The 24,968-nt window shown below is 48.4% G+C and overlaps 25 non-coding genes across 25 annotated transcripts; 6 read left to right on the forward strand and 19 right to left on the reverse strand.

The window, feature by feature from the left end:
- Positions 1-198: 198 nt before the first annotated feature.
- trnas-gcu (transfer RNA serine (anticodon GCU)) lies at positions 199-280 on the reverse strand. The gene has a single exon. It is a non-coding gene; the product is annotated as a tRNA-Ser (tRNA).
- Positions 281-1,540: 1,260 nt separating this feature from the next.
- On the forward strand, positions 1,541-1,681 carry LOC148980787 (U4 spliceosomal RNA). Its single transcript, XR_016168669.1, has one exon. It is a non-coding gene; the product is annotated as a U4 spliceosomal RNA (small nuclear RNA).
- Positions 1,682-4,032: 2,351 nt separating this feature from the next.
- On the forward strand, positions 4,033-4,173 carry LOC148980788 (U4 spliceosomal RNA). Its single transcript, XR_016168738.1, has one exon. It is a non-coding gene; the product is annotated as a U4 spliceosomal RNA (small nuclear RNA).
- Positions 4,174-5,186: 1,013 nt separating this feature from the next.
- On the reverse strand, positions 5,187-5,268 carry trnas-gcu (transfer RNA serine (anticodon GCU)). The gene has a single exon. It is a non-coding gene; the product is annotated as a tRNA-Ser (tRNA).
- A 374-nt stretch (positions 5,269-5,642) lies between these two features.
- Positions 5,643-5,724, reverse strand: trnas-gcu (transfer RNA serine (anticodon GCU)). Its single transcript has one exon. It is a non-coding gene; the product is annotated as a tRNA-Ser (tRNA).
- A 1,033-nt stretch (positions 5,725-6,757) lies between these two features.
- LOC148980791 (U4 spliceosomal RNA) lies at positions 6,758-6,898 on the forward strand. Its single transcript, XR_016168670.1, has one exon. It is a non-coding gene; the product is annotated as a U4 spliceosomal RNA (small nuclear RNA).
- A 1,013-nt stretch (positions 6,899-7,911) lies between these two features.
- On the reverse strand, positions 7,912-7,993 carry trnas-gcu (transfer RNA serine (anticodon GCU)). The gene has a single exon. It is a non-coding gene; the product is annotated as a tRNA-Ser (tRNA).
- A 146-nt stretch (positions 7,994-8,139) lies between these two features.
- On the reverse strand, positions 8,140-8,221 carry trnas-gcu (transfer RNA serine (anticodon GCU)). The gene has a single exon. It is a non-coding gene; the product is annotated as a tRNA-Ser (tRNA).
- Positions 8,222-8,367: 146 nt separating this feature from the next.
- trnas-gcu (transfer RNA serine (anticodon GCU)) lies at positions 8,368-8,449 on the reverse strand. Its single transcript has one exon. It is a non-coding gene; the product is annotated as a tRNA-Ser (tRNA).
- A 1,585-nt stretch (positions 8,450-10,034) lies between these two features.
- On the forward strand, positions 10,035-10,175 carry LOC148980795 (U4 spliceosomal RNA). Its single transcript, XR_016168671.1, has one exon. It is a non-coding gene; the product is annotated as a U4 spliceosomal RNA (small nuclear RNA).
- Positions 10,176-10,576: 401 nt separating this feature from the next.
- On the reverse strand, positions 10,577-10,658 carry trnas-gcu (transfer RNA serine (anticodon GCU)). The gene has a single exon. It is a non-coding gene; the product is annotated as a tRNA-Ser (tRNA).
- A 758-nt stretch (positions 10,659-11,416) lies between these two features.
- trnas-gcu (transfer RNA serine (anticodon GCU)) lies at positions 11,417-11,498 on the reverse strand. The gene has a single exon. It is a non-coding gene; the product is annotated as a tRNA-Ser (tRNA).
- A 1,585-nt stretch (positions 11,499-13,083) lies between these two features.
- Positions 13,084-13,224, forward strand: LOC148980798 (U4 spliceosomal RNA). Its single transcript, XR_016168672.1, has one exon. It is a non-coding gene; the product is annotated as a U4 spliceosomal RNA (small nuclear RNA).
- Positions 13,225-13,625: 401 nt separating this feature from the next.
- On the reverse strand, positions 13,626-13,707 carry trnas-gcu (transfer RNA serine (anticodon GCU)). Its single transcript has one exon. It is a non-coding gene; the product is annotated as a tRNA-Ser (tRNA).
- Positions 13,708-14,616: 909 nt separating this feature from the next.
- On the reverse strand, positions 14,617-14,698 carry trnas-gcu (transfer RNA serine (anticodon GCU)). Its single transcript has one exon. It is a non-coding gene; the product is annotated as a tRNA-Ser (tRNA).
- Positions 14,699-15,840: 1,142 nt separating this feature from the next.
- Positions 15,841-15,922, reverse strand: trnas-gcu (transfer RNA serine (anticodon GCU)). The gene has a single exon. It is a non-coding gene; the product is annotated as a tRNA-Ser (tRNA).
- Positions 15,923-16,068: 146 nt separating this feature from the next.
- trnas-gcu (transfer RNA serine (anticodon GCU)) lies at positions 16,069-16,150 on the reverse strand. The gene has a single exon. It is a non-coding gene; the product is annotated as a tRNA-Ser (tRNA).
- Positions 16,151-17,487: 1,337 nt separating this feature from the next.
- trnas-gcu (transfer RNA serine (anticodon GCU)) lies at positions 17,488-17,569 on the reverse strand. The gene has a single exon. It is a non-coding gene; the product is annotated as a tRNA-Ser (tRNA).
- Positions 17,570-18,834: 1,265 nt separating this feature from the next.
- On the forward strand, positions 18,835-18,975 carry LOC148980804 (U4 spliceosomal RNA). The gene has a single exon (XR_016168673.1). It is a non-coding gene; the product is annotated as a U4 spliceosomal RNA (small nuclear RNA).
- Positions 18,976-20,595: 1,620 nt separating this feature from the next.
- Positions 20,596-20,677, reverse strand: trnas-gcu (transfer RNA serine (anticodon GCU)). Its single transcript has one exon. It is a non-coding gene; the product is annotated as a tRNA-Ser (tRNA).
- Positions 20,678-22,047: 1,370 nt separating this feature from the next.
- Positions 22,048-22,129, reverse strand: trnas-gcu (transfer RNA serine (anticodon GCU)). Its single transcript has one exon. It is a non-coding gene; the product is annotated as a tRNA-Ser (tRNA).
- A 146-nt stretch (positions 22,130-22,275) lies between these two features.
- Positions 22,276-22,357, reverse strand: trnas-gcu (transfer RNA serine (anticodon GCU)). The gene has a single exon. It is a non-coding gene; the product is annotated as a tRNA-Ser (tRNA).
- Positions 22,358-22,659: 302 nt separating this feature from the next.
- trnas-gcu (transfer RNA serine (anticodon GCU)) lies at positions 22,660-22,741 on the reverse strand. The gene has a single exon. It is a non-coding gene; the product is annotated as a tRNA-Ser (tRNA).
- Positions 22,742-24,111: 1,370 nt separating this feature from the next.
- trnas-gcu (transfer RNA serine (anticodon GCU)) lies at positions 24,112-24,193 on the reverse strand. The gene has a single exon. It is a non-coding gene; the product is annotated as a tRNA-Ser (tRNA).
- Positions 24,194-24,339: 146 nt separating this feature from the next.
- Positions 24,340-24,421, reverse strand: trnas-gcu (transfer RNA serine (anticodon GCU)). The gene has a single exon. It is a non-coding gene; the product is annotated as a tRNA-Ser (tRNA).
- Positions 24,422-24,968: the final 547 nt, after the last annotated feature.

Consider the following 24,968-nt stretch of genomic DNA (forward strand, 5'->3'; position numbering starts at 1 on the left):
GGTGCTTTTTCTGCAGCTACAATTAAAATGAAATTCAGCTAAAGCTTGCCTTGAGGGGCACCCCTGCAGTTGACCTGTTCGCTAGGCTCTCTGTTTCTGCAGCTATTTTAAGGATGACGTCGTTAAAGTTGGCAGCAAGGTTCTTTGAATGGCTTTGCCAGGCACACTTTGCTCTCTCGAAACACTAAACACATCAAACGACGAGGATGGGATTCGAACCCACGCGTGCAGAGCACAATGGATTAGCAGTCCATCGCCTTAACCACTCGGCCACCTCGTCACTCTCCAGCATGTGTTGCCCGAAGCTGGGCTGTGGTGTGTTTCTGCCGCTATATTAAGGATGACTTTGCTAAACATGGCAGGCCGGGTACATTGAACGGCTTTGCCAGGCACACTTGGCTCTCTGAAAACGCTAAAGACATCAAACGACGAGGATGGGATTCGAACACACGCGTGCAGAGCACAATGGATTAGCAGTCCATCGCCTTAACCACTCGGCCACCTCGTCACTCGACCAGACCTGTTTTCCCGAACCTGGGCAGTGGTGTGTTTCGGCAGCTATTTTAAGGATGATGTTGTTAAAGTTGGCAGCAAGGTTCTTTGAATGGCTTTGCCAGGCGCACTTTGCTCTCTCGACACATTCAGCTAAAGCTCGCCTTGAGGGGCACCTGTGCGGTTGACGTGTTCACTACATTTTCTCTCTGTTTCTGCAGCTATATTAAGGATGATGTCGCTAAATTTGGCAGGTAGGGTACATTGAACGGCTTTGCCAGGCGCACTTGGCTCTCTGAAAACACTAAAGACATCAAACGACGAGGATGGTATTCAAACCCACGTGTGCACAACACAACATAATAGCAGTCCATCACCTAACCACTCGGCCACCTCGCCACAACCTTTTGGATGTTGGAAGTAGTAATTTGGTGCTTTTCAACCCCTCTCATTAACATGATGGAGATACAGTTCACCATATTGTGTTGGAAATGGTTTGGCTGATGAAAGAGGTAACCCTTCAACTGACCTGCAAGGAGCATTGGGTTCTATGGGTTAGGAGACTCACAACTGTTTTGATAGAGGGAGATCTGCTTATGTTTCATTTGTGTGCTGCTTCTGATTTGTTGGAAAGAACCTAGAGAGAACGCCTGGGTCGAGAAAAAGGCAGCATAGCTTGCATTGGACCTCTCTCAGAATATGTTTGCAGTGTGCACTCTTCATTATCCTACCCAACCTCGTAGGGAGCTCGTGGAATCGATCCCGAACTCAAACATATTCTTGGACATTGAGCTTTATAACTCCGCCCCTTTGCTACCAGGATCCACAATTCTCTCCCCCCAAAATTAGAAAGCAGCGCATTTTTTGTTCTTTGAGTGAAGAGATAACAATGATAAAACCTTTTTGTGCACATACCTCACCTGTTTCGTAGACACACCATGCAGCCGTCAGTGCCCAAAAGCTTATTACATGGCAGTTTAAAGCTTGATACCACCCTGTCGTTCCATGTCCAGATAAAAGCACAGAAAACGCTGCTCCTTTTGCCGGCATTCTTTCGCAGAGGCAATATCGTAGTCTATGAGGTTTATCCGAGACGTGATCTTTGCTGGTTGAAAACTTTACCCAATACCCCGCTGGGATGACTTGAAATATAGTCAGCCTTGGCAATTTTTGACGGTCTCTTAGGAGGCTTTGAGACTTGTTGAAAGAACAGAATTGTGCTTTCGCTCCTTGAAAGTGCTGCATTCACTGTGACGGCGAAGACATGAGCTTGAAGACGGTTGGTGTAGACAGTATTTGGACCTCCCTTAGAATGTGTTTTTGTTTTTATAAAGGTCATATCCATGCAACAGGGGCCTTCTTGTTTTGATCCTGTCCTCGACAATGTTTTCAGAATTGAACAGGTGCTTTTTCTGCAGCTACAATTAAAATGAAATTCAGCTAAAGCTTGCCTAGCACCCCTGCAGTTGACCTGTTCGCTAGGCTCTCTGTTTCTGAAGCTATTTTAAGGATGACGTCGTTGAAGTTGGCAGCAAGGTCCTTTGCCAGGCGCACTTGTCTCTCTCGAAACACTAAACACATCAAACAACAAGGATGGGATTCGAACCCACGCGTGCAGAGCACAATGGATTAGCAGTCCATCGCCTTAACCACTCGGCCACCTCGTCACTCGCCTGCATGTGTTGCCCGAAGCTGGGCTGTGGTGTGTTTCTGCCGCTATATTAAGGATGACTTTGCTAAACATGGCAGGCCGGGTACATTGAACGGCTTTGCCAGGCACACTTGGCTCTCTGAAAACACTAAAGACATCAAACGACGAGGATGGGATTCGAACCCACGCATGCAGAGCACAATGGATTAGCAGTCCATCGCCTTAACCACTCGGCCACCTCGTCACTCGACCAACCCTGTTTTCCCGAAGCTGGGCAGTGGTGTGTTTCGGCAGCTATTTTAAGGATGATGTTGTTAAAGTTGGCAGCAAGGTTCTTTGAATGGCTTTGCCAGGCGCACTTTGCACTCTCGACACATTCAGCTAAAGCTCGCCTTGAAGGGCACCTGTGCGGTTGACGTGTTCACTACATTTTCTCTCTGTTTTTGCAGCTATATTAAGGATGATGTCGCTAAATTTGGCAGGTAAGGTACATTGAACGGCTTTGCCAGGCGCACTTGTCTCTCTCGAAACACTAAACACATCAAACGACAAGGATGGGATTCAAACCCACTCGTGCAGAGCACAATGGATTAGCAGTCCATCGCCTTAACCACTCGGCCACCTCGTCACTCTCCAGCATGTGTTGCCCGAAGCTGGGCTGTGGTGTGTTTCTGCCGCTATATTAAGGATGACTTTGCTAAACATGGCAGGCCGGGTACATTGAACGGCTTTGCCAGGCACACTTGGCTCTCTGAAAACGCTAAAGACATCAAACGACGAGGATGGGATTCAAACCCACGCGTGCAGAGCACAATGGATTAGCAGTCCATCGCCTTAACCACTCGGCCACCTCGTCACTCGACCAGACCTGTTTTCCCGAAGCTGGGCAGTGGTGTGTTTCGGCAGCTATTTTAAGGATGATGTTGTTAAAGTTGGCAGCAAGGTTCTTTGAATGGCTTTGCCAGGCGCACTTTGCTCTCTCGACACATTCAGCTAAAGCTCGCCTTGAGGGGCACCTGTGCGGTTGACGTGTTCACTACATTTTCTCTCTGTTTCTGCAGCTATATTAAGGATGATGTCGCTAAATTTGGCAGGTAGGGTACATTGAACGGCTTTGCCAGGCGCACTTGGCTCTCTGAAAACACTAAAGACATCAAACGACAAGGATGGTATTCAAACCCACGTGTGCACAACACAACATAATAGCAGTCCATCACCTAACCACTCAGCCACCTCGCCACAACCTTTTGGATGTTGGAAGTAGTAATTTGGTGCTTTTCAACCCCATCTCATTAACATGATGGAGATACAGTTCACCATATTGTGTTGGAAATGGTTTGGCTGATGAGAGAGGTAACCCTTCGACTGACCTGCAAGGAGCATTGGGTTCTATGGGTTAGGAGACTCACAACTGTTTTGATAGAGGGAGATCTGCTTATGTTTCATTTGTGTGCTGCTTCTGATTTGTTGGAAAGAACCTAGAGAGAACGCCTGGGTCGAGAAAAAGGCAGCATAGCTTGCATTGGACCTCTCTCAGAATATGTTTGCAGTGTGCACTCTTCATTATCCTACCCAACCTCGTAGGGAGCTCGTGGAATCGATCCCGAACTCAAACATATTCTTGGACATTGAGCTTTATAACTCCGCCCCTTTGCTACCAGGATCCACAATTCTCTCCCCCCAAAATTAGAAAGCAGCGCATTTTTTGTTCTTTGAGTGAAGAGATAACAATGATAAAACCTTTTTGTGCACATACCTCACCTGTTTCGTAGACACACCATGCAGCCGTCAGTGCCCAAAAGCTTATTACATGGCAGTTTAAAGCTTGATACCACCCTGTCGTTCCATGTCCAGATAAAAGCACGGAAGACGCTGCTCCTTTTGCCGGCATTCTTTCGCAGAGGCAATATTGTAGTCTATGAGGTTTATTCGAGACGTGATCTTTGCTGGTTGAAAACTTTACCCAATACCCCGCTGGGATGACTTGAAATATAGTCAGCCTTGGCAATTTTTGACGGTCTCTTAGGAGGCTTTAAGACTTGTTGAAAGAACAGAATTGTGCTTTCGCTCCTTGAAAGTGCTGCATTCACTGTGACGGCGAAGACATGAGCTTGAAGACGGTTGGTGTAGTCAGTATTTGGACCTCCCTTAGAATGTGTTTTTGTTTTTATAAAGGTCATATCCATGCAATAGGGGCCTTCTTGTTTTGATCCTGTCCTCGACAATGTTTTCAGAAATGAACAGGTGCTTTTTCTGCAGCTACAATTAAAATGAAATTCAGCTAAAGCTTGCCTTGAGGGGCACCCCTGCAGTTGACCTGTTCGCTAGGCTCTCTGTTTCTGCAGCTATTTTAAGGATGACGTCGTTAAAGTTGGCAGCAAGGCCCTTTGCCAGGCGCACTTGTCTCTCTCGAAACACTAAACACATCAAACGACAAGGATGGAATTCGAACCCACGCGTGCAGAGCACAATCGATTAGCAGTCCATCGCCTTAACCACTCGGCCACCTCGTCACTCGCCTGCATGTGTTGCCCGAAGCTGGGCTGTGGTGTGTTTCTGCCGCTATATTAAGGATGACTTTGCTAAACATGGCAGGCCGGGTACATTGAACGGCTTTGCCAGGCACACTTGGCTCTCTGAAAACGCTAAAGACATCAAACGACGAGGATGGGATTCGAACCCACACGTGCAGAGCACAATGGATTAGCAGTCCATCGCCTTAACCACTCGGCCACCTCGTCACTCGACCAGACCTGTTTTCCTGAAGCTAGGCAGTGGTGTGTTTCGGCAGCTATTTTAAGGATGATGTTGTTAAAGTTGGCAGCAAGGTTCTTTGAATGGCTTTGCCAGGCGCACTTTGCTCTCTCGACACATTCAGCTAAAGCTCGCCTTGAGGGGCACCTGTGCGGTTGACGTGTTCACTACATTTTCTCTCTGTTTCTGCAGCTATATTAAGGATGATGTCGCTAAATTTGGCAGGTAGGGTACATTGAACGGCTTTGCCAGGCGCACTCGTCTCTCTCGAAACACTAAACACATCAAACGACGAGGATGGGATTCGAACCCACGCGTGCAGAGCACAATGGATTAGCAGTCCATCGCCTTAACCACTCGGCCACCTCGTCACTCTCCAGCATGTGTTGCCCGAAGCTGGGCTGTGGTGTGTTTCTGCCGCTATATTAAGGATGACTTTGCTAAACATGGCAGGCCGGGTACATTGAACGGCTTTGCCAGGCACACTTCGCTCTCTGAAAACGCTAAAGACATCAAACGACGAGGATGGGATTCGAACCCACGCGTGCAGAGCACAATGGATTAGCAGTACATCGCCTTAACCACTCGGCCACCTCGTCACTCTCCTGCATGTGTTGCCCGAAGCTGGGCTGTGGTGTGTTTCTGCCGCTATATTAAGGATGACTTTGCTAAACATGGCAGGCCGGGTACATTGAACGGCTTTGCCAGGCACACTTGGCTCTCTGAAAACGCTAAAGACATCAAACGACGAGGATGGGATTCGAACCCACGCGTGCAGAGCACAATGGATTAGCAGTCCATCGCCTTAACCACTCGGCCACCTCGTCACTCGACCAGACCTGTTTTCCCGAAGCTGGGCAGTGGTGTGTTTCGGCAGCTATTTTAAGGATGATGTTGTTAAAGTTGGCAGCAAGGTTCTTTGAATGGCTTTGCCAGGCGCACTTTGCTCTCTCGACACATTCAGCTAAAGCTCGCCTTGAGGGGCACCTGTGCGGTTGACGTGTTCACTACATTTTCTCTCTGTTTCTGCAGCTATATTAAGGATGATGTCGCTAAATTTGGCAGGTAGGGTACATTGAACGGCTTTGCCAGGCGCACTTGGCTCTCTGAAAACACTAAAGACATCAAACGACGAGGATGGTATTCAAACCCACGTGTGCACAACACAACATAATAGCAGTCCATCACCTAACCACTCAGCCACCTCGCCACAACTTTTTGGATGTTGGAAGTAGTAATTTGGTGCTTTTCAACCCCATCTCATTAACATGATGGAGATACAGTTCACCATATTGTGTTGGAAATGGTTTGGCTGATGAGAGAGGTAACCCTTCGACTGACCTGCAAGGAGCATTGGGTTCTATGGGTTAGGAGACTCACAACTGTTTTGATAGAGGGAGATCTGCTTATGTTTCATTTGTGTGCTGCTTCTGATTTGTTGGAAAGAACCTAGAGAGAACGCCTGGGTCGAGAAAAAGGCAGCATAGCTTGCATTGGACCTCTCTCAGAATATGTTTGCAGTGTGCACTCTTCATTATCCTACCCAACCTCGTAGGGAGCTCGTGGAATCGATCCCGAACTCAAACATATTCTTGGACATTGAGCTTTATAACTCCGCCCCTTTGCTACCAGGATCCACAATTCTCTCCCCCCAAAATTAGAAAGCAGCGCATTTTTTGTTCTTTGAGTGAAGAGATAACAATGATAAAACCTTTTTGTGCACATACCTCACCTGTTTCGTAGACACACCATGCAGCCGTCAGTGCCCAAAAGCTTATTACATGGCAGTTTAAAGCTTGATACCACCCTGTCGTTCCATGTCCAGATAAAAGCACGGAAGACGCTGCTCCTTTTGCCGGCATTCTTTCGCAGAGGCAATATCGTAGTCTATGAGGTTTATCCGAGACGTGATCTTTGCTGGTTGAAAACTTTACCCAATACCCCGCTGGGATGACTTGAAATATAGTCAGCCTTGGCAATTTTTGACGGTCTCTTAGGAGGCTTTGAGACTTGTTGAAAGAACAGAATTGTGCTTTCGCTCCTTGAAAGTGCTGCATTCACTGTGACGGCGAAGACATGAGCTTGAAGACGGTTGGTGTAGTCAGTATTTGGACCTCCCTTAGAATGTGTTTTTGTTTTTATAAAGGTCATATCCATGCAACAGGGGCCTTCTTGTTTTGATCCTGTCCTCGACAATGTTTTCAGAAATGAACAGGTGCTTTTTCTGCAGCTACAATTAAAATGAAATTCAGCTAAAGCTTGCCTTGAGGGGCACCCCTGCAGTTGACCTGTTCGCTAGGCTCTCTGTTTCTGCAGCTATTTTAAGGATGACGTCGTTGAAGTTGGCAGCAAGGTCCTTTGCCAGGCGCACTTGTCTCTCTCGAAACACTAAACACATCAAACACCAAGGATGGGATTCAAACCCACTCGTGCAGAGCACAATGGATTAGCAGTCCATCGCCTTAACCACTCGGCCACCTCGTCACTCTCCTGCATGTGTTGCCCGAAGCTGGGCTGTGGTGTGTTTCTGCCGCTATATTAAGGATGACTTTGCTAAACATGGCAGGCCGGGTACATTGAACGGCTTTGCCAGGCACACTTGGCTCTCTGAAAACACTAAAGACATCAAACGACGAGGATGGGATTCGAACCCACGCATGCAGAGCACAATGGATTAGCAGTCCATCGCCTTAACCACTCGGCCACCTCGTCACTCGACCAACCCTGTTTTCCCGAAGCTGGGCAGTGGTGTGTTTCGGCAGCTATTTTAAGGATGATGTTGTTAAAGTTGGCAGCAAGGTTCTTTGAATGGCTTTGCCAGGCGCACTTTGCACTCTCGACACATTCAGCTAAAGCTCGCCTTGAAGGGCACCTGTGCGGTTGACGTGTTCACTACATTTTCTCTCTGTTTCTGCAGCTATATTAAGGATGATGTCGCTAAATTTGGCAGGTAGGGTACATTGAACGGCTTTGCCAGGCGCACTTGTCTCTCTCGAAACACTAAACACATCAAACGACGAGGATGGGATTCGAACCCACGCGTGCAGAGCACAATGGATTAGCAGTCCATCGCCTTAACCACTCGGCCACCTCGTCACTCTCCAGCGTGCGTTGCCCGAAGCTGGGCTGTGGTGTGTTTCTGCCGCTATATTAAGGATGATGTCGCTAAATTTGGCAGGTAGGGTACATTGAACGGCTTTGCCAGGCACACTTGGCTCTCTGAAAACGCTAAAGACATCAAACGACGAGGATGGGATTCGAACCCACGCGTGCAGAGCACAATGGATTAGCAGTCCATCGCCTTAACCACTCGGCCACCTCGTCACTCTCCAGCATGTGTTGCCCGAAGCTGGGCTGTGGTGTGTTTCTGCCGCTATATTAAGGATGATGTCGCTAAATTTGGCAGGTAGGGTACATTGAACGGCTTTGCCAGGCACACTTGGCTCTCTGAAAACGCTAAAGACATCAAACGACGAGGATGGGATTCGAACCCACGCGTGCAGAGCACAATGGATTAGCAGTCCATCGCCTTAACCACTCGGCCACCTCGTCACTCGACCAAACCTGTTTTCCCGAAGCTGGGCAGTGGTGTGTTTCGGCAGCTATTTTAAGGATGATGTTGTTAAAGTTGGCAGCAAGGTTCTTTGAATGGCTTTGCCAGGCGCACTTTGCTCTCTTGACACATTCAGCTAAAGCTCGCCTTGAGGGGCACCTGTGCGGTTGACGTGTTCACTACATTTTCTCTCTGTTTTTGCAGCTATATTAAGGATGATGTCGCTAAATTTGGCAGGTAGGGTACATTGAACGGCTTTGCCAGGCGCACTTGTCTCTCTCGAAACACTAAACACATCAAACGACAAGGATGGGATTCAAACCCACTCGTGCAGAGCACAATGGATTAGCAGTCCATCGCCTTAACCACTCGGCCACCTCGTCACTCTCCAGCATGTGTTGCCCGAAGCTGGGCTGTGGTGTGTTTCTGCCGCTATATTAAGGATGACTTTGCTAAACATGGCAGGCCGGGTACATTGAACGGCTTTGCCAGGCACACTTGGCTCTCTGAAAACACTAAAGACATCAAACGACAAGGATGGGATTCGAACCCACGCATGCAGAGCACAATGGATTAGCAGTCCATCGCCTTAACCACTCGGCCACCTCGTCACTCGACCAACCCTGTTTTCCCGAAGCTGGGCAGTGGTGTGTTTCGGCAGCTATTTTAAGGATGATGTTGTTAAAGTTGGCAGCAAGGTTCTTTGAATGGATTTGCGGTTGACGTGTTCACTACATTTTCTCTCTGTTTTTGCAGCTATATTAAGGATGATGTCGCTAAATTTGGCAGGTAGGGTACATTGAATGGCTTTGCCAGGCGCACTTGGCTCTCTGAAAACACTAAAGACATCAAACGACAAGGATGGTATTCAAACCCACGTGTGCACAACACAACATAATAGCAGTCCATCACCTAACCACTCAGCCACCTCGCCACAACCTTTTGGATGTTGGAAGTAGTAATTTGGTGCTTTTCAACCCCATCTCATTAACATGATGGAGATACAGTTCACCATATTGTGTTGGAAATGGTTTGGCTGATGAGAGAGGTAACCCTTCGACTGACCTGCAAGGAGCATTGGGTTCTATGGGTTAGGAGACTCACAACTGTTTTGATAGAGGGAGATCTGCTTATGTTTCATTTGTGTGCTGCTTCTGATTTGTTGGAAAGAACCTAGAGAGAACGCCTGGGTCGAGAAAAAGGCAGCATAGCTTGCATTGGACCTCTCTCAGAATATGTTTGCAGTGTGCACTCTTCATTATCCTACCCAACCTCGTAGGGAGCTCGTGGAATCGATCCCGAACTCAAACATATTCTTGGACATTGAGCTTTATAACTCCGCCCCTTTGCTACCAGGATCCACAATTCTCTCCCCCAAAAATTAGAAAGCAGCGCATTTTTTGTTCTTTGAGTGAAGAGATAACAATGATAAAACCTTTTTGTGCACATACCTCACCTGTTTCGTAGACACACCATGCAGCCGTCAGTGCCCAAAAGCTTATTACATGGCAGTTTAAAGCTTGATACCACCCTGTCGTTCCATGTCCAGATAAAAGCACGGAAGACGCTGCTCCTTTTGCCGGCATTCTTTCGCAGAGGCAATATCGTAGTCTATGAGGTTTATCCGAGACGTGATCTTTGCTGGTTGAAAACTTTACCCAATACCCCGCTGGGATGACTTGAAATATAGTCAGCCTTGGCAATTTTTGACGGTCTCTTAGGAGGCTTTAAGACTTGTTGAAAGAACAGAATTGTGCTTTCGCTCCTTGAAAGTGCTGCATTCACTGTGACGGCGAAGACATGAGCTTGAAGACGGTTGGTGTAGTCAGTATTTGGACCTCCCTTAGAATGTGTTTTTGTTTTTGTAAAGGTCATATCCATGCAACAGGGGCCTTCTTGTTTTGATCCTGTCCTCGACAATGTTTTCAGAAATGAACAGGTGCTTTTTCTGCAGCTACAATTAAAATGAAATTCAGCTAAAGCTTGCCTTGAGGGGCACCCCTGCAGTTGACCTGTTCGCTAGGCTCTCTGTTTCTGCAGCTATTTTAAGGATGACGTCGTTAAAGTTGGCAGCAAGGTCCTTTGCCAGGCGCACTTGTCTCTCTCGAAACGCTAAAGACATCAAACGACGAGGATGGGATTCGAACCCACGCGTGCAGAGCACAATGGATTAGCAGTCCATCGCCTTAACCACTCGGCCACCTCGTCACTCGACCAACCCTGTTTTCCCGAAGCTGGGCAGTGGTGTGTTTCGGCAGCTATTTTAAGGATGATGTTGTTAAAGTTGGCAGCAAGGTTCTTTGAATGGCTTTGCCAGGCGCACTTTGCACTCTCGACACATTCAGCTAAAGCTCGCCTTGAAGGGCACCTGTGCGGTTGACGTGTTCACTACATTTTCTCTCTGTTTCTGCAGCTATATTAAGGATGATGTCGCTAAATTTGGCAGGTAGGGTACATTGAACGGCTTTGCCAGGCGCACTTGTCTCTCTCGAAACACTAAACACATCAAACAACGAGGATGGGATTCGAACCCACGCGTGCAGAGCACAATGGATTAGCAGTCCATCGCCTTAACCACTCGGCCACCTCGTCACTCTCCAGCGTGCGTTGCCCGAAGCTGGGCTGTGGTGTGTTTCTGCCGCTATATTAAGGATGATGTCGCTAAATTTGGCAGGTAGGGTACATTGAACGGCTTTGCCAGGCACACTTGGCTCTCTGAAAACGCTAAAGACATCAAACGACGAGGATGGGATTCGAACCCACGCGTACAGAGCACAATGGATTAGCAGTCCATCGCCTTAACCACTCGGCCACCTCGTCACTCTCCAGCATGTGTTGCCCGAAGCTGGGCTGTGGTGTGTTTCTGCCGCTATATTAAGGATGATGTCGCTAAATTTGGCAGGTAGGGTACATTGAACGGCTTTGCCAGGCACACTTGGCTCTCTGAAAACGCTAAAGACATCAAACGACGAGGATGGGATTCGAACCCACGCGTGCAGAGCACAATGGATTAGCAGTCCATCGCCTTAACCACTCGGCCACCTCGTCACTCGACCAAACCTGTTTTCCCGAAGCTGGGCAGTGGTGTGTTTCGGCAGCTATTTTAAGGATGATGTTGTTAAAGTTGGCAGCAAGGTTCTTTGAATGGCTTTGCCAGGCGCACTTTGCTCTCTTGACACATTCAGCTAAAGCTCGCCTTGAGGGGCACCTGTGCGGTTGACGTGTTCACTACATTTTCTCTCTGTTTTTGCAGCTATATTAAGGATGATGTCGCTAAATTTGGCAGGTAGGGTACATTGAACGGCTTTGCCAGGCGCACTTGTCTCTCTCGAAACACTAAACACATCAAACGACAAGGATGGGATTCAAACCCACTCGTGCAGAGCACAATGGATTAGCAGTCCATCGCCTTAACCACTCGGCCACCTCGTCACTCTCCAGCATGTGTTGCCCGAAGCTGGGCTGTGGTGTGTTTCTGCCGCTATATTAAGGATGACTTTGCTAAACATGGCAGGCCGGGTACATTGAACGGCTTTGCCAGGCACACTTGGCTCTCTGAAAACACTAAAGACATCAAACGACAAGGATGGGATTCGAACCCACGCATGCAGAGCACAATGGATTAGCAGTCCATCGCCTTAACCACTCGGCCACCTCGTCACTCGACCAACCCTGTTTTCCCGAAGCTGGGCAGTGGTGTGTTTCGGCAGCTATTTTAAGGATGATGTTGTTAAAGTTGGCAGCAAGGTTCTTTGAATGGATTTGCGGTTGACGTGTTCACTACATTTTCTCTCTGTTTTTGCAGCTATATTAAGGATGATGTCGCTAAATTTGGCAGGTAGGGTACATTGAATGGCTTTGCCAGGCGCACTTGGCTCTCTGAAAACACTAAAGACATCAAACGACAAGGATGGTATTCAAACCCACGTGTGCACAACACAACATAATAGCAGTCCATCACCTAACCACTCAGCCACCTCGCCACAACCTTTTGGATGTTGGAAGTAGTAATTTGGTGCTTTTCAACCCCATCTCATTAACATGATGGAGATACAGTTCACCATATTGTGTTGGAAATGGTTTGGCTGATGAGAGAGGTAACCCTTCGACTGACCTGCAAGGAGCATTGGGTTCTATGGGTTAGGAGACTCACAACTGTTTTGATAGAGGGAGATCTGCTTATGTTTCATTTGTGTGCTGCTTCTGATTTGTTGGAAAGAACCTAGAGAGAACGCCTGGGTCGAGAAAAAGGCAGCATAGCTTGCATTGGACCTCTCTCAGAATATGTTTGCAGTGTGCACTCTTCATTATCCTACCCAACCTCGTAGGGAGCTCGTGGAATCGATCCCGAACTCAAACATATTCTTGGACATTGAGCTTTATAACTCCGCCCCTTTGCTACCAGGATCCACAATTCTCTCCCCCAAAAATTAGAAAGCAGCGCATTTTTTGTTCTTTGAGTGAAGAGATAACAATGATAAAACCTTTTTGTGCACATACCTCACCTGTTTCGTAGACACACCATGCAGCCGTCAGTGCCCAAAAGCTTATTACATGGCAGTTTAAAGCTTGATACCACCCTGTCGTTCCATGTCCAGATAAAAGCACGGAAGACGCTGCTCCTTTTGCCGGCATTCTTTCGCAGAGGCAATATCGTAGTCTATGAGGTTTATCCGAGACGTGATCTTTGCTGGTTGAAAACTTTACCCAATACCCCGCTGGGATGACTTGAAATATAGTCAGCCTTGGCAATTTTTGACGGTCTCTTAGGAGGCTTTAAGACTTGTTGAAAGAACAGAATTGTGCTTTCGCTCCTTGAAAGTGCTGCATTCACTGTGACGGCGAAGACATGAGCTTGAAGACGGTTGGTGTAGTCAGTATTTGGACCTCCCTTAGAATGTGTTTTTGTTTTTATAAAGGTCATATCCATGCAACAGGGGCCTTCTTGTTTTGATCCTGTCCTCGACAATGTTTTCAGAAATGAACAGGTGCTTTTTCTGCAGCTACAATTAAAATGAAATTCAGCTAAAGCTTGCCTTGAGGGGCACCCCTGCAGTTGACCTGTTCGCTAGGCTCTCTGTTTCTGCAGCTATTTTAAGGATGACGTCGTTAAAGTTGGCAGCAAGGTCCTTTGCCAGGCGCACTTGTCTCTCTCGAAACGCTAAAGACATCAAACGACGAGGATGGGATTCGAACCCACGCGTGCAGAGCACAATGGATTAGCAGTCCATCGCCTTAACCACTCGGCCACCTCGTCACTCGACCAAACCTGTTTTCCCGAAGCTGGGCAGTGGTGTGTTTCGGCAGCTATTTTAAGGATGATGTTGTTAAAGTTGGCAGCAAGGTTCTTTGAATGGCTTTGCCAGGCGCACTTTGCTCTCTCGACACATTCAGCTAAAGCTCGCCTTGAGGGGCACCTGTGCGGTTGACGTGTTCACCACATTTTCTCTCTGTTTCTGCAGCTATATTAAGGATGATGTCGCTAAATTTGGCAGGTAGGGTACATTGAACGGCTTTGCCAGGCGCACTTGTCTCTCTCGAAACACTAAACACATCAAACGACAAGGATGGGATTCAAACCCACTCGTGCAGAGCACAATGGATTAGCAGTCCATCGCCTTAACCACTCGGCCACCTCCTCACTCGCCTGCATGTGTTGCCCGAAGCTGGGCTGTGGTGTGTTTCTGCCGCTATATTAAGGATGACTTTGCTAAACATGGCAGGCCGGGTACATTGAACGGCTTTGCCAGGCACACTTGGCTCTCTGAAAACACTAAAGACATCAAACAACGAGGATTCGAACCCACGCATGCAGAGCACAATGGATTAGCAGTCCATCGCCTTAACCACTCGGCCACCTCGTCACTCGACCAAACCTGTTTTCCCGAAGCTGGGCAGTGGTGTGTTTCGGCAGCTATTTTAAGGATGATGTTGTTAAAGTTGGCAGCAAGGTTCTTTGAATGGCTTTGCCAGGCGCACTTTGCTCTCTCGACACATTCAGCTAAAGCTCGCCTTGAGGGGCACCTGTGCGGTTGACGTGTTCACTACATTTTCTCTCTGTTTCTGCAGCTATATTAAGAATGATGTCGCTAAATTTGGCAGGTAGGGTACATTGAACGGCTTTGCCAGGCGCACTTGTCTCTCTCGAAACACTAAACACATCAAACGACGAGGATGGGATTCGAACCCACGCGTGCAGAGCACAATGGATTAGCAGTCCATCGCCTTAACCACTCGGCCACCTCGTCACTCTCCAGCATGTGTTGCCCGAAGCTGGGCTGTGGTGTGTTTCTGCCGCTATATTAAGGATGACTTTGCTAAACATGGCAGGCCGGGTACATTGAACGGCTTTGCCAGGCACACTTCGCTCTTTGAAAACGCTAAAGACATCAAACGGCGAGGATGGGATTCGAACCCACGCGTGCAGAGCACAATGGATTAGCAGTCCATCGCCTTAACCACTCGGCCACCTCGACACTCTCCTGCATGTGTTGCCCGAAGCTGGGCTGTGGTGTGTTTCTGCCGCTATATTAAGGATGACTTTGCTAAACATGGCAGGCCGGGTACATTGAATGGCTTTGCCAGGCACACTTGGCTCTCTGAAAACGCTAAAGACATCAAACAACGAGGATGGGATTCGAACCCACGCATGCAGAGCACAATGGATTAGCAGTCCATCGCCTTAACCACTCGGCCACCTCGTCACTCGACCAAACCTGTTTTCCCGAAGCTGGGCAGTGGTGTGTTTCGGCAGCTATTTTAAGGATGATGTTGTTAAAGTTGGCAGCAAGGTTCTTTGAATGGCTTTGCCAGGCGCACTTTGCTCTCTCGACACATTCAGCTAAAGCTCGCCTTGAGGGGCACCTGTGCGGTTGACGTGTTCACTACATTTTCTCTCTGTTTCTGCAGCTATATTAAGGATGATGTCGCTAAATTTGGCAGGTAGGGTACATTGAACGGCTTTGCCAGGCGCACTTGGCTCTCTGAAAACACTAAAGACATCAAACGACGAGGATGGGATTCGAACCCACGCATGCAGAGCACAATGGATTAGCAGTCCATCGCCTTAACCACTCGGCCACCTCGTCACTCGACCAAGCCTGTTTTCCCGAAGCTGGGCAGTGGTGTGTTTCGGCAGCTATTTTAAGGATGATGCTGTTAAAGTTGGCAGCAAGGTTCTTTGAATGGCTTTGCCAGGCGCACTTTGCTCTCTCGACACATTCAGCTAAAGCTCGCCTTGAGGGGCACCTGTGCGGTTGACGTGTTCACCACATTTTCTCTCTGTTTCTGCAGCTATATTAAGGATGATGTCGCTAAATTTGGCAGGTAGGGTACATTGAACGGCTTTGCCAGGCGCACTTGTCTCTCTCGAAACACTAAACACATCAAACGACGAGGATGGGATTCGAACCCACGCGTGCAGAGCACAATGGATTAGCAGTCCATCGCCTTAACCACTCGGCCACCTCGTCACTCGCCTGCATGTGTTGCCCGAAGCTGGGCTGTGGTGTGTTTCTGCCGCTATATTAAGGATGACTTTGCTAAACATGGCAGGCCGGGTACATTGAACGGCTTTGCCAGGCACACTTGGCTCTCTGAAAACGCTAAAGACATCAAACGACGAGGATGGGATTCGAACCCACGCGTGCAGAGCACAATGGATTAGCAGTCCATCGCCTTAACCACTCGGCCACCTCGTCACTCGACCAGACCTGTTTTCCCGAAGCTGGGCAGTGGTGTGTTTCGGCAGCTATTTTAAGGATGATGTTGTTAAAGTTGGCAGCAAGGTTCTTTGAATGGCTTTGCCAGGCTCACTTTGCTCTCTCGACACATTCAGCTAAAGCTCGCCTTGAGGGGCACCTGTGCGGTTGACGTGTTCACTACATTTTCTCTCTGTTTCTGCAGCTATATTAAGGATGATGTCGCTAAATTTGGCAGGTAGGGTACATTGAACGGCTTTGCCAGGCGCACTTGGCTCTCTGAAAACACTAAAGACATCAAACGACGAGGATGGTATTCAAACCCACGTGTGCACAACACAACATAATAGCAGTCCATCACCTAACCACTCGGCCACCTCGCCACAACCTTTTGGATGTTGGAAGTAGTAATTTGGTGCTTTTCAACCCCATCTCATTAACATGATGGAGATACAGTTCACCATATTGTGTTGGAAATGGTTTGGCTGATGAGAGAGGTAACCCTTCAACTGACCTGCAAGGAGCATTGGGTTCTATGGGTTAGGAGACTCACAACTGTTTTGATAGAGGGAGATCTGCTTATGTTTCATTTGTGTGATGCTTCTGATTTGTTGGAAAGAACCTAGAGAGAACGCCTGGGTCGAGAAAAAGGCAGCATAGCTTGCATTGGACCTCTCTCAGAATATGTTTGCAGTGTCCTTGCACTCTTCATTATCCTACCCAACCTCGTAGGGAGCTCGTGGAATCGATCCCGAACTCAAACATATTCTTGGACATTGAGCTTTATAACTCCGCCCCTTTGCTACCAGGATCCACAATTCTCTCCCCCCAAAATTAGAAAGCAGCGCATTTTTTGTTCTTTGAGTGAAGAGATAACAATGATAAAACCTTTTTGTGCACATACCTCACCTGTTTCTCTTAGGAGGCTTTGAGACTTGTTGAAAGAACAGAATTGTGCTTTCGCTCCTTGAAAGTGCTGCATTCACTGTGACGGCAAAGACATGAGCTTGAAGACGGTTGGTGTAGTCAGTATTTGGACCTCCCTTAGAATGTATTTTTGTTTTTATAAAGATCATATCCATGCAACAGGGGCCTTCTTGTTTTGATCCTGTCCTCGACAATGTTTTCAGAAATGAACAGGTGCTTTTTCTGCAGCTACAATTAAAATGAAATTCAGCTAAAGCTTGCCTTGAGGGGCACCCCTGCAGTTGACCTGTTCGCTAGGCTCTCTGTTTCTGCAGCTATTTTAAGGATGACGTCGTTAAAGTTGGCAGCAAGGTTCTTTGAATGGCTTTGCCAGGCGCACTTTGCTCTCTCGAAACACTAAACACATCAAACGACGAGGATGGGATTCGAACCCACGCGTGCAGAGCACAATGGATTAGCAGTCCATCGCCTTAACCACTCGGCCACCTCGTCACTCTCCAGCATGTGTTGCCCGAAGCTGGGCTGTGGTGTGTTTCTGCCGCTATATTAAGGATGACTTTGCTAAACATGGCAGGCCGGGTACATTGAACGGATTTGCCAGGCACACTTCGCTCTCTGAGAGAGCTAAAGACATCAAACGACGAGGATGGGACTCTAACCCACGCGTGCAGAGCACAATGGATTAGCAGTCCATCGCCTTAACCACTCGGCCACCTCGTCACTCGGCCAGACCTGTTTTCCTGAAGCTAGGCAGTGGTGTGTTTCGGCAGCTATTTTAAGGATGATGTTGTTAAAGTTGGCAGCAAGGTTCTTTGAATGGCTTTGCCAGGCGCACTTTGCTCTCTCGACACATTCAGCTAAAGCTCGCCTTGAGGGGCACCTGTGCGGTTGACGTGTTCACTACATTTTCTCTCTGTTTCTGCAGCTATATTAAGGATGATGTCGCTAAATTTGGCAGGTAGGGTACATTGAACGGCTTTGCCAGGCGCACTTGGCTCTCTGAAAACACTAAAGACATCAAACGACGAGGATGGTATTCAAACCCACGTGTGCACAACACAACATAATAGCAGTCCATCACCTAACCACACCTAACCACACCTAACAACCTTTTGGATGTTGGAAGTAGTAATTTGGTGCTTTTCAACCCCTCTCATTAACATGATGGAGATACAGTTCACCATATTGTGTTGGAAATGGTTTGGCTGATGAAAGAGGTAACCCTTCAACTGACCTGCAAGGAGCATTGGGTTCTATGGGTTAGGAGACTCACAACTGTTTTGATAGAGGGAGATCTGCTTATGTTTCATTTGTGTGATGCTTCTGATTTGTTGGAAAGAACCTAGAGAGAACGCCTGGGTCGAGAAAAAGGCAGCATAGCTTGCATTGGACCTCTCTCAGAATATGTTTGCAGTGTCCTTGCACTCTTCATTATCCTACCCAACCTCGTAGGGAGCTCGTGGAATCGATCCCGAACTCAAACATATTCTTGGACATTGAGCTTTATAACTCCGCCCCTTTGCTACCAGGATCCACAATTCTCTCCCCCCAAAATTAGAAAGCAGCGCATTTTTTGTTCTTTGAGTGAAGAGATAACAATGATAAAACCTTTTTGTGCACATACCTCACCTGTTTCGTAGACACACCATGCAGCCGTCAGTGCCCAAAAGCTTATTACATGGCAGTTTAAAGCTTGATACCACCCTGTCGTTCCATGTCCAGATAAAAGCACGGAAGACGCTGCTCCTTTTGCCGGCATTCTTTCGCAGAGGCAATATCGTAGTCTATGAGGTTTATCCGAGACGTGATCTTTGCTGGTTGAAAACTTTACCCAATACCCCGCTGGGATGACTTGAAATATAGTCAGCCTTGGCAATTTTTGACGGTCTCTTAGGAGGCTTTGAGACTTGATGAAAGAACAGAATTGTGCTTTCGCTCCTTGAAAGTGCTGCATTCACTGTGACGGCGAAGACATGAGCTTGAAGACGGTTGGTGTAGTCAGTATTTGGACTTCCCTTAGAATGTGTTTTTGTATTTATAAAGGTCATATCCATGCAACAGGGGCCTTCTTGTTTTGATCCTGTCCTCGACAATGTTTTCAGAAATGAACAGGTGCTTTTTCTGCAGCTACAATTAAAATGAAATTCAGCTAAAGCTTGCCTTGAGGGGCACCCCTGCAGTTGACCTGTTCGCTAGGCTCTCTGTTTCTGCAGCTATTTTAAGGATGACGTCGTTAAAGTTGGCAGCAAGGTCCTTTGCCAGGCGCACTTGTCTCTCTCGAAACACTAAACACATCAAACGACAAGGATGGGATTCGAACCCACGCGTGCAGAGCACAATGGATTAGCAGTCCATCGCCTTAACCACTCGGCCACCTCGTCACTCGCCTGCATGTGTTGCCCGAAGCTGGGCTGTGGTGTGTTTCTGCCGCTATATTAAGGATGACTTTGCTAAACATGGCAGGCCGGGTACATTGAACGGCTTTGCCAGGCACACTTGGCTCTCTGAAAACACTAAAGACATCAAACCACGAGGATGGGATTCGAACCCACGCATGCAGAGCACAATGGATTAGCAGTCCATCGCCTTAACCACTCGGCCACCTCGTCACTCGACCAAGCCTGTTTTCCCGAAGCTGGGCAGTGGTGTGTTTCGGCAGCTATTTTAAGGATGATGCTGTTAAAGTTGGCAGCAAGGTTCTTTGAATGGCTTTGCCAGGCGCACTTTGCTCTCTCGACACATTCAGCTAAAGCTCGCCTTGAGGGGCACCTGTGCGGTTGACGTGTTCACCACATTTTCGCTCTGTTTCTGCAGCTATATTAAGGATGATGTCGCTAAATTTGGCAGGTAGGGTACATTGAACGGCTTTGCCAGGCGCACTTGTCTCTCTCGAAACACTAAACACATCAAACGACGAGGATGGGATTCGAACCCACGCGTGCAGAGCACAATGGATTAGCAGTCCATCGCCTTAACCACTCAGCCACCTCCTCACTCGCCTGCATGTGTTGCCCGAAGCTAGGCTGTGGTGTGTTTCTGCCGCTATATTAAGGATGACTTTGCTAAACATGGCAGGCCGGGTACATTGAACGGCTTTGCCAGGCACACTTGGCTCTCTGAAAACACTAAAGACATCAAACAACGAGGATTCGAACCCACGCATGCAGAGCACAATGGATTAGCAGTCCATCGCCTTAACCACTCGGCCACCTCGTCACTCGACCAAACCTGTTTTCCCGAAGCTGGGCAGTGGTGTGTTTCGGCAGCTATTTTAAGGATGATGTTGTTAAAGTTGGCAGCAAGGTTCTTTGAATGGCTTTGCCAGGCGCACTTTGCTCTCTCGACACATTCAGCTAAAGCTCGCCTTGAGGGGCACCTGTGCGGTTGACGTGTTCACTACATTTTCTCTCTGTTTCTGCAGCTATATTAAGAATGATGTCGCTAAATTTGGCAGGTAGGGTACATTGAACGGCTTTGCCAGGCGCACTTGTCTCTCTCGAAACACTAAACACATCAAACGACGAGGATGGGATTCGAACCCACGCGTGCAGAGCACAATGGATTAGCAGTCCATCGCCTTAACCACTCGGCCACCTCGTCACTCTCCAGCATGTGTTGCCCGAAGCTGGGCTGTGGTGTGTTTCTGCCGCTATATTAAGGATGACTTTGCTAAACATGGCAGGCCAGGTACATTGAACGGATTTGCCAGGCACACTTCGCTCTCTGAGAGAGCTAAAGACATCAAACGACGAGGATGGGATTCTAACCCACGCGTGCAGAGCACAATGGATTAGCAGTCCATCGCCTTAACCACTCGGCCACCTCGTCACTCTCCAGCATGTGTTGCCCGAAGCTGGGCTGTGGTGTGTTTCTGCCGCTATATTAAGGATGACTTTGCTAAACATGGCAGGCCGGGTACATTGAACGGCTTTGCCAGGCACACTTCGCTCTTTGAAAACGCTAAAGACATCAAACGGCGAGGATGGGATTCGAACCCACGCGTGCAGAGCACAATGGATTAGCAGTCCATCGCCTTAACCACTCGGCCACCTCGTCACTCTCCTGCATGTGTTGCCCGAAGCTGGGCTGTGGTGTGTTTCTGCCGCTATATTAAGGATGACTTTGCTAAACATGGCAGGCCGGGTACATTGAATGGCTTTGCCAGGCACACTTGGCTCTCTGAAAACGCTAAAGACATCAAACGACGAGGATGGGATTCGAACCCACGCATGCAGAGCACAATGGATTAGCAGTCCATCGCCTTAACCACTCGGCCACCTCGTCACTCGACCAAACCTGTTTTCCCGAAGCTGGGCAGTGGTGTGTTTCGGCAGCTATTTTAAGGATGATGTTGTTAAAGTTGGCAGCAAGGTTCTTTGAATGGCTTTGCCAGGCGCACTTTGCTCTCTCGACACATTCAGCTAAAGCTCGCCTTGAGGGGCACCTGTGCGGTTGACGTGTTCACTACATTTTCTCTCTGTTTCTGCAGCTATATTAAGGATGATGTCGCTAAATTTGGCAGGTAGGGTACATTGAACGGCTTTGCCAGGCGCACTTGGCTCTCTGAAAACACTAAAGACATCAAACGACGAGGATGGGATTCGAACCCACGCATGCAGAGCACAATGGATTAGCAGTCCATCGCCTTAACCACTCGGCCACCTCGTCACTCGACCAAGCCTGTTTTCCCGAAGCTGGGCAGTGGTGTGTTTCGGCAGCTATTTTAAGGATGATGCTGTTAAAGTTGGCAGCAAGGTTCTTTGAATGGCTTTGCCAGGCGCACTTTGCTCTCTCGACACATTCAGCTAAAGCTCGCCTTGAGGGGCACCTGTGCGGTTGACGTGTTCACCACATTTTCTCTCTGTTTCTGCAGCTATATTAAGGATGATGTCGCTAAATTTGGCAGGTAGGGTACATTGAACGGCTTTGCCAGGCGCACTTGTCTCTCTCGAAACACTAAACACATCAAACGACGAGGATGGGATTCGAACCCACGCGTGCAGAGCACAATGGATTAGCAGTCCATCGCCTTAACCACTCGGCCACCTCGTCACTCGCCTGCATGTGTTGCCCGAAGCTGGGCTGTGGTGTGTTTCTGCCGCTATATTAAGGATGACTTTGCTAAACATGGCAGGCCGGGTACATTGAACGGCTTTGCCAGGCACACTTGGCTCTCTGAAAACGCTAAAGACATCAAACGACGAGGATGGGATTCGAACCCACGCGTGCAGAGCACAATGGATTAGCAGTCCATCGCCTTAACCACTCGGCCACCTCGTCACTCGACCAAACCTGTTTTCCCGAAGCTGGGCAGTGGTGTGTTTCGGCAGCTATTTTAAGGATGATGTTGTTAAAGTTGGCAGCAAGGTTCTTTGAATGGCTTTGCCAGGCGCACTTTGCTCTCTCGACACATTCAGCTAAAGCTCGCCTTGAGGGGCACCTGTGCGGTTGACGTGTTCACTACATTTTCTCTCTGTTTCTGCAGCTATATTAAGAATGATGTCGCTAAATTTGGCAGGTAGGGTACATTGAACGGCTTTGCCAGGCGCACTTGTCTCTCTCGAAACACTAAACACATCAAACGACGAGGATGGGATTCGAACCCACGCGTGCAGAGCACAATGGATTAGCAGTCCATCGCCTTAACCACTCGGCCACCTCGTCACTCTCCAGCATGTGTTGCCCGAAGCTGGGCTGTGGTGTGTTTCTGCCGCTATATTAAGGATGACTTTGCTAAACATGGCAGGCCAGGTACATTGAACGGATTTGCCAGGCACACTTCGCTCTCTGAGAGAGCTAAAGACATCAAACGACGAGGATGGGATTCTAACCCACGCGTGCAGAGCACAATGGATTAGCAGTCCATCGCCTTAACCACTCGGCCACCTCGTCACTCTCCAGCATGTGTTGCCCGAAGCTGGGCTGTGGTGTGTTTCTGCCGCTATATTAAGGATGACTTTGCTAAACATGGCAGGCCGGGTACATTGAACGGCTTTGCCAGGCACACTTCGCTCTTTGAAAACGCTAAAGACATCAAACGGCGAGGATGGGATTCGAACCCACGCGTGCAGAGCACAATGGATTAGCAGTCCATCGCCTTAACCACTCGGCCACCTCGTCACTCTCCTGCATGTGTTGCCCGAAGCTGGGCTGTGGTGTGTTTCTGCCGCTATATTAAGGATGACTTTGCTAAACATGGCAGGCCGGGTACATTGAATGGCTTTGCCAGGCACACTTGGCTCTCTGAAAACGCTAAAGACATCAAACGACGAGGATGGGATTCGAACCCACGCATGCAGAGCACAATGGATTAGCAGTCCATCGCCTTAACCACTCGGCCACCTCGTCACTCGACCAAACCTGTTTTCCCGAAGCTGGGCAGTGGTGTGTTTCGGCAGCTATTTTAAGGATGATGTTGTTAAAGTTGGCAGCAAGGTTCTTTGAATGGCTTTGCCAGGCGCACTTTGCTCTCTCGACACATTCAGCTAAAGCTCGCCTTGAGGGGCACCTGTGCGGTTGACGTGTTCACTACATTTTCTCTCTGTTTCTGCAGCTATATTAAGGATGATGTCGCTAAATTTGGCAGGTAGGGTACATTGAACGGCTTTGCCAGGCGCACTTGGCTCTCTGAAAACACTAAAGACATCAAACGACGAGGATGGGATTCGAACCCACGCATGCAGAGCACAATGGATTAGCAGTCCATCGCCTTAACCACTCGGCCACCTCGTCACTCGACCAAGCCTGTTTTCCCGAAGCTGGGCAGTGGTGTGTTTCGGCAGCTATTTTAAGGATGATGCTGTTAAAGTTGGCAGCAAGGTTCTTTGAATGGCTTTGCCAGGCGCACTTTGCTCTCTCGACACATTCAGCTAAAGCTCGCCTTGAGGGGCACCTGTGCGGTTGACGTGTTCACCACATTTTCTCTCTGTTTCTGCAGCTATATTAAGGATGATGTCGCTAAATTTGGCAGGTAGGGTACATTGAACGGCTTTGCCAGGCGCACTTGTCTCTCTCGAAACACTAAACACATCAAACGACGAGGATGGGATTCGAACCCACGCGTGCAGAGCACAATGGATTAGCAGTCCATCGCCTTAACCACTCGGCCACCTCGTCACTCGCCTGCATGTGTTGCCCGAAGCTGGGCTGTGGTGTGTTTCTGCCGCTATATTAAGGATGACTTTGCTAAACATGGCAGGCCGGGTACATTGAACGGATTTGCCAGGCACACTTCGCTCTCTGAAAACGCTAAAGACATCAAACGACGAGGATGGGATTCGAACCCACGCGTGCAGAGCACAATGGATTAGCAGTCCATCGCCTTAACCACTCGGCCACCTCGTCACTCGACCAGACCTGTTTTCCCGAAGCTGGGCAGTGGTGTGTTTCGGCAGCTATTTTAAGGATGATGTTGTTAAAGTTGGCAGCAAGGTTCTTTGAATGGCTTTGCCAGGCTCACTTTGCTCTCTCGACACATTCAGCTAAAGCTCGCCTTGAGGGGCACCTGTGCGGTTGACGTGTTCACTACATTTTCTCTCTGTTTCTGCAGCTATATTAAGGATGATGTCGCTAAATTTGGCAGGTAGGGTACATTGAACGGCTTTGCCAGGCGCACTTGGCTCTCTGAAAACACTAAAGACATCAAACGACGAGGATGGTATTCAAACCCACGTGTGCACAACACAACATAATAGCAGTCCATCACCTAACCACTCGGCCACCTCGCCACAACCTTTTGGATGTTGGAAGTAGTAATTTGGTGCTTTTCAACCCCTCTCATTAACATGATGGAGATACAGTTCACCATATTGTGTTGGAAATGGTTTGGCTGATGAAAGAGGTAACCCTTCAACTGACCTGCAAGGAGCATTGGGTTCTATGGGTTAGGAGA

Source organism: Pimephales promelas, chromosome 5 (genome assembly GCF_988280905.1).
Source record: "Pimephales promelas chromosome 5, fPimPro1.hap1.1, whole genome shotgun sequence".
NCBI lineage: Eukaryota > Metazoa > Chordata > Actinopteri > Cypriniformes > Leuciscidae > Pimephales > Pimephales promelas.